At 51.6% G+C, this 9321-nt stretch overlaps 1 long non-coding RNA gene across 2 annotated transcripts; it reads right to left on the bottom strand.

Annotated features, from left to right (window-relative positions):
• Window positions 1-4619: 4619 nt before the first annotated feature.
• LOC123618061 (uncharacterized) lies at window positions 4620-9119 on the bottom strand. 2 transcript variants are annotated; one of them, XR_012503073.1, is made up of 4 exons: window positions 8982-9119; window positions 8652-8821; window positions 5813-6575; window positions 4620-5098 (listed from the first exon to the last, which is right to left on the bottom strand). It is a non-coding gene; the product is annotated as an uncharacterized LOC123618061 (long non-coding RNA). The 2 variants fall into 2 exon arrangements; XR_006726428.2 differs by lacking the exons at window positions 8652-8821; window positions 8982-9119 and adding an exon at window positions 7042-8641.
• Window positions 9120-9321: the final 202 nt, after the last annotated feature.

Genomic DNA, 9321 nt, shown 5'->3' with positions numbered 1-9321 from the left:
ACAAGTTCTGAGGTCGTTGCCTGCTTGGTTTGCCAGGGCGGCTGGACCATTTTATGTTCCCTCCAGCCGTGGGTGAGGGTGTATTTCTCTGCATCCTCACTGGCATTTGGTGGTGTCACCGTTTTTTATTTCAGCCGTTCTCAGGGTGTGCAGCGTCCTCTCAGTGGCTTTGATTTGCGTGTCCCTGACGGCAGACGACGGTGACATCCTTCCATGTGCTTGTTTGCTGGCTGTGTACCCTTCTCCGTGAAGGCACGTCCTGTCTCCATCCACGTCTCTTTGCCCATTTTCTAGTTGGATTGTTCGCTCCTCACTGCTGAGTGTTAAGAGTTCTTTGTCCCAGGTGCAAGTCCTTTATCAGATGTGTGCTTTGTTCACATTTTCTCGCACTCAGTGTCTCGTCTTTTCATCCTCTTAAGAGGATCTTTCACTGAGCAGAGGTCGTCCGTTTTGACGAGGTTGTTTTCCTTTGATGGACCCAGCTCTTAGCGTCAAGTCTAAGAACACTTCTCCCAACCTTAGATCCCAGAGACCTTCTTTTTTCCCTAAATGTTTTATAATTTTACATTTTTACATATACTTTTTTTTAAATAATCTGATTCAATTTGAAATTTTCATTGTATAAGGTCAAGTGTTGAGTCGAGGGTCATTGTTTTGCCTGTCGGTGTCCAGATTTTCCGGCATCATTTATCAGAAAGACTGTCTTCCTCCATAAATTGCTTTGGTACCTTGTCAAAAATACTAGGATTTGGGGATTAACATACACACATTACTGTACATAAAACAATTAAACAGCATGGTCCTACTCTACAGCACAGGGAACTATATTCAGTGTCTTGTAGTAACCTATAATGGAAAAGAATCGGAAAAAGACTGTATGTGTATATATTTATGTATAACTGAATCCCATTGCTGTACACCTGAAACTAACACAACATTATAAATCAACTATACTTCAATTAAAAATAAAAGTTTCTTCTTTTGATAACAGACGTCACAACAGTGTTTGCTGAGGAATGTAAGATTAGACAGGAGTTGTGGGGAGCCGGCAGCACTACCCAGAAATAACAGGGGATCCTCCACGGACGCGCCCAGCATCACGGATAAGCCTCAGACACATTACGTGAGTGAAAAAATGCCATATGCAAGAACACATGCCGTCTGACTGCATTCATGTGAAGTCTGAGAAAGTGAAACTGCTCTCCGGGGTCGCAAGGGTGCAGAGCCGCCTGAAAAGGCAGGAGGAAGCTTCACCTGATGATAGAGCGTCTGTGTGGCTGGTGGTGGTCACACAGGTGTGAGCCTTTGTCAAAACTGTCAAAACCGTTACCACAGGGCACTTTGTTTTCTGAAAATAATATTGCAGCGAACTTTGATTTTTAAAGACTGAAGGTGGCTGTCCAAGGATGTTGAAGGATAGTCAGTTTACAATGATGAGCTTCCTCTGGTCCAGTCAGGACGTTCTGAGCACCCAGAAGAATCATGACTATAAAATAATGAATAAAAAAAAATCTAGGGGGAGAGAGAAGCTTGTCTGAATTTGGGGGTCTGTGGTACACGTAGAAAGAAAAGCAAGCCGAGGAGGCTGAAGTCGGGGCTGCGGGTCGGGGCGCCAGCATGGCTGGGCTTGGGGTACTGGCAGTGCCCTCTTTCTCGGTCTCAGAAGTGGTTACGCCCAGAGTTCAGTCTAGGATTATCCTTCACACTCGCACTTATGTACGGATGTTCTGTCTCACAATAAAAAGTGCACCACCGTCTGTTTTCAGAGAAGCAGCAGAAATCCAAGTGGCCCATTTAGAAATGCTGTTTCCATCCACTCATTCCATTTCTCTAACCAAAGTGCCTATTATATTTGACAAGGGGAGACACGAATGTAACTTAAAACAGAACTAATTCTTACATAAATGTTATCCAGAACAGCATTTTTGAGGATATGGAGAAGTCGTCTTAGATAAGCCAAGATGAGAAATACCAAGTTGTCAGCAGAGAAACAGCTTCCTAATAATTTCTCTCTCCTCAATTTAGAAGGCTTCAAAAATTCCTCGAGCTATGAAATTGTCTACTCTTTTCTAATAATGGAAAATGGAAGCGAACTGCAGAATCTCCCTCATTTGAATTAACATCCAGCTCACTTGGGGTCTTAAGTGGGTGGCTTTCTCAGGCTTCCTCTGAAAATATTAATTAAGTTATCAAAAGAAATTTGATTTTCATAAAAGAAACTGACAAGGTCCTGGAGGACAGCTAATGAGAGGCGAATGTTTTCGAGGTCCGAGCCCTGAGCGCCGGGCGGGCTCCCTGGCAGACGTGGTTCTGGTCCCCTCCCTCCGCGATGTCCTGTGCTGCCAGATTATTACCATGATAACAAAAGGCCGCATGATGGAAATCGAAAGTAACGGGCAGATTCCATCTTTCCCGGCTCAGCCATGGGTGAAAACCTTTTCATCTTCAGAGGATTTTTTTTTTTCCCTTCATTTTAACGCATTTATCCCAGTTTGCCCAGAAAATTATTTTGGTCTCTGACAACACTTATTATTCATCCCCAGGGACGAAAGCAGAAGGCTGGATAACGCAAAATGATACCAATTCAGAAGTCCTTTATACTTGACTTTCAAATGTGGGCTTGTACTTACATTTGATTATGCGGACGTTTAATACTCTGGGGATTCAATTCAGACAAAATAAACAAGTCCCAGGGTAAGTATCTAACTGGGAGAGCGTAGGCTGCTCCCGGGTTCCAGACCACGCTCCTTAGCCGACATCCGGCCCTGGGGGACCGGAAGAAGGACTCCAGACTGCACACAGACAGCCCCCCTGAGCCCACCCACTTCTCACCCTCTTCCCCAAAGCAAGGGAAGCCAGCACCGCCCCCTCCCTGGGCACCCTGGGTGCTCTGTGCTCCCAAACTGCTCTTCACCTTAGAGCGAGGGTCTGTGCTGCTGAGATCTGGGAAGGGAGCTTCACCCTGGGGATGAGCGCTTTGCACGGGTCTGAAGGATGCCCGTTGGGTCTTTCCCTCCTGGCCAACCTGCCTCCGGTTGTTGGCTTGGGTTCCAGCCACACTCAGGGCACCAGATGCTACCCCAGGAGGCGGGGGTCCTGGGGGCCACCCTGGAGTCTGCCCAGGACAATTACTGAATTATAACCAGTCTGCCCTCGTGGGCACATCGGGTAACACAGATGCACGCGCAACAGTCCTGCTGTGACAAGTGGCTCTGGGTTGGCTCCAGGAGTTCGTGGCTTTTACACAAAAGTGGAGGGGCACATGCAGGGGTGTGGCTGGTGTGTTAAACGAGGCTGGTGGACCGAAGGGAAGACCCATCGGACTCGTTGGGCTGAGGCTGTCAACACTGGGAATCGGGGCTTAGGGTGTTGCCGTGGGCGCCAGCCTGGGTCTCCCAGAAGCAGATGCTGAGATGGGAATTGGGGTGCGAGGTGTTCACTAGAGATTGCTGAATCATGCCCCCCAATATGTGCAGGTTGAAGCCCTAGCTCCTAACACCTCGGAATGTGACTTCATTTGGAGACAGGGCTTTACAGAGGTGACTAGGTTCAAATGAAGCTATTAGGGTGGAACCTAGTCTGACACAACTCAGGGTCCTTGTAAGGAAAGGAGATTAAGAGGCAGACTCAGAGAGAAGATGACATGGAGACACAGGAGGAAGACGGGCATCTCTGAGCCAAGGAGAGAGGCCTTGTTTTCTCTCCTGGTGGAAACAGTCTTTCTGGGACATGTGGAGAACAGAGTTGTGGGGGCGATTTCTCATTAAGGACTTTGGTACAGGGTAACACAGGTGGAACCACAGGTCACTGCTCGGGTCCCCACAGGGCCACTCACGCAGGTAGTACATGTGTAAACAAACAAGCCGTCTAAGGGAACCTTAGCAAAGTAAAGCCGTCTATCTGCTTCACAGCTCAGAGTGTTTAGTAGGTTTCCTAACAGAGCTACTCTCGGCAAGAGATGCCGCTTGGTAAGAAACCAGCCCTGCCGACACCTTGATCTTGGACGTCCAGCCTGCAGGACTGGGAGGAAATGCACTTCCGTGGTTCAAGCCCCCCGACCGGGGCACAATGTCGTGGCAGCTGAAGGTGACTCACTCAAAGACGTGTGCAGGGAGGGGAAAGGACTGGGCAGAGGAGGAGGAAGGGGCAGCCCCAGGAAGGTCCGCTAACCTGGCCAGAGCCCTGGCGCCCTCGTGCTCTGCATCTCTGTCGGTTCAGGACACCCGAGGAAGGGATGCTGGCCAGATCTCTCCTCTCTGACACACACTGTGTCACCATCAATGACATTGAATTCTACATCATCTGAGAACCGGCTCCGTGCTTAGCATACAGGAAACACGAGCAGAAAAATAAAATCAATATCGCTGTTCTAAGACCAATTTAAAAGTCCTTGCCTGCACCCATGACGCGCCAGCGGGCGCCAGCACCTGAGGGACCGCATGCAGCACGAGGTCCAGGGTCACCACGCCCGACAGACCCCCGGCTCCACCAGAACTCAGAACAGCCAATCAGGATGGAGACACAGTGGGTGGGCGCCCTGGACGGGGGCCATGTCCAGAAAGCGGAGAATGAGTTAGATGAGCAAAGGGAAAAACAGCAAAAGGTTTAGGACAAGGAAACCATATAAAAATTATTATTTAAGGCGCTGCTATTCAAATTGTAAATGTCAACCGTTTAGCAGGTTGTGAGATCAATTTAGTGGATTCTGAAAAACTAATAGGACAGAATAGAATGCATCAGTGTCTCGCGCAGAACAAGGGCAAGTCTGGTCTCACAGACGTGTTAATGTGGTTTCATAGAGGTGGATGCCGGCGTGTCTTGTTCACAGTAGGAAATGGTTTGTGTTTTTTTTACCATAGGTCATAGGCCAAAAGAGATTGTAAAACTGATCTAAAGGAAGCCGTGGTGAATTCGTTATAAAACCAGAGAGCTTGTTAGTCAAATCCACTCGAGGAGCCTGCTCTCCTGGACACAGAGGTCCCCTGAGGCCACGGCCAGGTTCAGAGGCGTGGTCTCCTGCCCCGGGCGAGACAGCATGACTCATGGAGTGTTGACCTTGCTGCACGTGCTTCAGGTGCGTTCTCCCTTCACACCCCACCTGTGAAGCAGATAACATTGTTACCTTTGTTTTATGGACACGCATGCGGAGCACAGAGATGGTCTGTCCCCAGGGCCACACAGCCAGGAAGGGCACAGGATTCAGGGAGCCCCAGCCTTCCTGTTCCTCTTACACCCCCAGCTCCTGCTACAACTGTGAGCTTTATGGAGACAGACCCTAGCTCAGTGCATCTGGCGTATTGTTTGATAGTCCTGCAACCTGTCGCTGTACGACAACGACCAGACTTAGTGGCAGTAAACAAGATTCCGTTATGTTCAGATTCTTTGGGTCAGGAGTTTGGGCAGAAGCCGGAGAGGATAACTAATCTCTTCTTCACGAGGTCTGAGGTCTGGGATGGAAATCTGGAGGGAACTGGAAGGCTGGGTTCTGGGATCGCTGGGCGGTGTCTCCATTCACAGGACTGGTACCTGGGCTGAGGGGGCTCAAGGGCTAGGACTGTTGACCCGGGCACCTCTCTGCGACCCCTCTGTGTGGCTGGGACCTCTCCCAGCCTGGTGGCTGGGCTCTGAGTGGGCTTATCCCAAGAGGGAGCCCTGGGGGGCTGGGCACTCCAAACCACCTCGAGGGAAGCTGCATGCCTCTTAAGATCCAGTCCCAGAAGAGCACAGATGGACACTTCCGCCATTTCTGATTGGCCAAAACAGCCCCAAGCCCACCCAGATTTAATGGGAGGGGACGTGGACCACACCTCACCCCATGTGATCAGCTCCGTTTTCTTAGTTTCCAGCGAGGGTTTGAAAGCTTCCTTGTCGGGACAGCTGGGTGTCCCTTGAAGCGGGAGAGTCAGCATCACGGCTCCTTGTGATGCGCTGAGCCCTTGTGGTCAGTAACCTGCTGTTCATCATGGTGGTCCATGGTCTCTGTGACAGTCAGAGGGCGGAAACCACAGGTACATTTACTGCCTTAATTTAGTGCCAGCATCAGGCTTATTTTCAAGTATTTTCTCTCCATCTTGGACTGCATGTCCTTTATCTAACTAAGCTTATCTTCAGCATCACTAAGTTCAGTGTTTCACAACAGCCAGACGCCCAGATAAGATACATCCCCCGTCTGTTGACCTTCTGTAAGTTGATCCTTATGGCTGTGGAACCCACTTGTCACCGAGAGCTGTCCTTACACGTCACTATGGTCTTCCATCTCACTAAGCCGAGCTCATTTCTGCACCATGCCTGAAGTCCTTTGTCATCTTTATAGTTCTTTCTTCGAGCTGGCACAGAGGGTCAGCTTGTCCACAAAGAATAGACAGGTGCCAGTAATGCTCTCTGTGGTGTTTTATCTCCAACTTGGGGCTCTCCACTAAATTTATTCCCAATGAGACACGTAAGGCCTGAGCATCCCTGAAAGGTCCTCATTCTGCGTGAAGACCGTCACTGGGCGGTTCCCCCAGTAGAGCTGGACGCCGTCTGTCTTTGTCCATCACATTCTACCAGAGCTTTAGTCTTGAGTTCGTTCGCCTCTGTCGTCCGGAAGTGATATAGGCAAAGAACATCAACGGTTTTAAAAGTCAGCATGAGGCACGTTATGAGATAGGAAAGGACAACAGAGAGTGGTGAGGGAGGGGAGGGGAGTGAGGACGGGGGAGGCACAGAGGGAAAAAGAGAGGTGGGTGCTCTTCAGAAAAAGGTCACTGAGGGGGGAGGGTGCAGCTCAGTGGCAAAGCTCGTGCTTAGCATGCTCCAGGTCCTGGGTTCAGTCCCCAGCGCCTCCATTTTAAAAAACAAATAAATAAACCTAATTAGCTCTTCCTTGCCCCCCCCCAAAAGTCACTGACACCTAGCGCCACACAGGGGAAGCAACCCTGCTTCAGGGGTGGGAATACCGAGCAACCAGGAGATGAAGCGTTGGGAGCAGAGAGTCCCCGCCAGGGAGAGCGGGACGCCCCCGCCCAGGGAAGGGCCGGACGGTGAGCAGGTTTGAGTCACCTGGGCTAGAGGCTGGGCTGCCTGCAGGACGTGATGGTCCTGGCCAGGGCCGAAGCATCTTGGGAGGATGGCCTGTGATCTGCATGCATATCAGAGGAAGCACTCCGAGCACCAGTGCTGATGGGGAGGTGGACAGACTTCTGGGGAACGCTGAGACCACTGATTACAATCCCCGCTCTCAGTGTGGTCCAGACGGGCTGACATCTCTCACGCACGGCGACCCACAGCTCTAGTCACTGATGCAGGCCCGTCCCCAGGAGCTCAGACTGGGGACGCCGCCCTCTGCCAGAGGCTATCAGGCCACCTCACAGAGGAGGTGAGGGTGGGAGAGACAGGAGAGGGAATGTCATGGTCCATTAACGGGGACCAGTTTGGCTGGGGCGGGTAGTAGAGAATGAACACATCCTTTCAGCATCTCGAAGATCATTTCCTGGAGCTGTGTCCAGGCGGACGCCCATGGCACTTAGGGAGGGACTCCACTGGAGCCTGCAGGCAGGCACCTGCACCCCCTCCCCACCCCGGCCTCTGTCGAAGAGAGAAGATGCACTTTGCGCTTGTCGTATGTGTAGGCTACATCTGCGCAGCACTGAGCAGGCATGGACCCTTCCTCTTGGCTTTGATTCAGGCTACAAATTTTTTGGAGCCGTGGTCCTTCTGGATTTAGACCACTGTGTTTCTCCCACTCAGAGGGTACAAGCAGTCAGAATGCAGGCATCGGCGTGCCCGGCAGCCCAACCAGACAGCATCAAATGACAGCCCCATCCTTTCCCGATGAGGAGACAGGCACAGAGCTGTCAAGCACGTGGCCCAAGGTCATCAGGCTAGCAAGACGTGGAGGATTCAAAGCCAGGCTGTCTGAGTCAGAGCCTGCAACCTGGCGGTCTCTACCCCTGGACAGTGCTCCCTAAGCTGGGGACCACGGGGCTCACCTCCTCTCTGCCGTGGGGGGTTCAGGTAAGCTGTGTCCCGGTGCCCTCGGCACGGCTCAGGGCTCTTCACCCTGGAAGGATGCTCCTCAGAGGTACAGCTGAGAATCCATTTCCATCCCAGGCTTGCAGGGGACTTAAATACCACGCCTCCTCCCAGGGGAGAAAGGTCCCACACTCTAGCCCGACTCTCCTGCTGGGCTTGGGGCCTAGAACTCTGAGCAAATGAGAGGACCCCAGTCTCCCAAAATCCTCAGGACCCTGTCACGGTCTCCAAGTGGCTTCGAGGGCCACCTCCACGCAGCTCTGCACTTGGCAACCTGCCCCTGGGTTCAGACAGACTCTGAAGATGGGGTTGGACCTCCTGGAATTTAAATTAAAATTCTGTGTGTGCATTTTTCTGGAAAGGTAGCCTTCAATCAGAATTTTCAAAAGGTCAGGACACAGGAAGGAGAGTCTAAGCCTTGCTGGGGGCAGGGGTGGGGGGGGTCAGGGCTCTGTAATTCCTGCTCCGTCAGCTACTGCAGGCCAGCAACGTGGGCTCGCCTGCTGTGCCACCAGCTTTAGCAGAAGTCAGGGCCCGCCAGGCTGAGCCGCGTGGGGAAAGCACTGAACAGACCTGGCAGATCACAACCATCAGCTGTTAATAAATCATAGTCAATGATACTGAGGAATTATTCTTACCTTTGTAACACGTGATAATGATATTGTGATCTTGTTTCTGAAAGTCCTTAGCCTCGGGCAGCGGGGGGGGGGGGGGGGCAGGTGAAAAGAGGAGAAAATGCTGACCGTCTTTCAGGCTGGCACTGGGTACCTGTGCGCTCCAGTACTGTTTTCTTTTGCTTTTTAACACTCTATGATAAAAAAAAAAAGTTTTAAAAATAGAAATAAATCAAAGTTACTATTCATAGCAAGAGGCAAATAACTGAGCCAAGTGCAAGTGTTACTTTTCCCAAAAAGGGACGCCTGCCCCTCTCCCTGCGGGCGCAGGAGGAGTGAGTACCCAGTCCCCACCTTCCAACCTTGCGGGGTCTCCAGGTGCCGGGCTTTGGGAAGGAACACATGTAAAAGGTGGATCCCGCCCTTAAAGGGCTCGCGCCCCTGGCCTTCTGCCCACAGCGAGCCTCTCCCCCGCCCTGCGTCTTCGCGCATTTAACCTTCCCGGCCTCAGTTTTGCTCTCAGTGAAATGGCCAGTCAGAGGGAGAGGCGCGCGCTGCAAAGGTGGTGGGTGGGAGCGCCTCCAGGGTTGCCCAGGGGAGACAGTCTGGCATTTTCCGCAGCTCGCTGGAGACGCGGGGGTGGATGGAGAGGATCGTGATTAGGAAGGAGGAACACACACACGCACGCAGTCTC

Source organism: Camelus bactrianus, chromosome 28, assembly GCF_048773025.1.
Source record: "Camelus bactrianus isolate YW-2024 breed Bactrian camel chromosome 28, ASM4877302v1, whole genome shotgun sequence".
NCBI classification, from domain to species: Eukaryota; Metazoa; Chordata; class Mammalia; order Artiodactyla; family Camelidae; genus Camelus; species Camelus bactrianus.
Note: the sequence above shows the minus strand (reverse complement) of the source record. Positions and strands in the feature narration are given on the sequence as shown.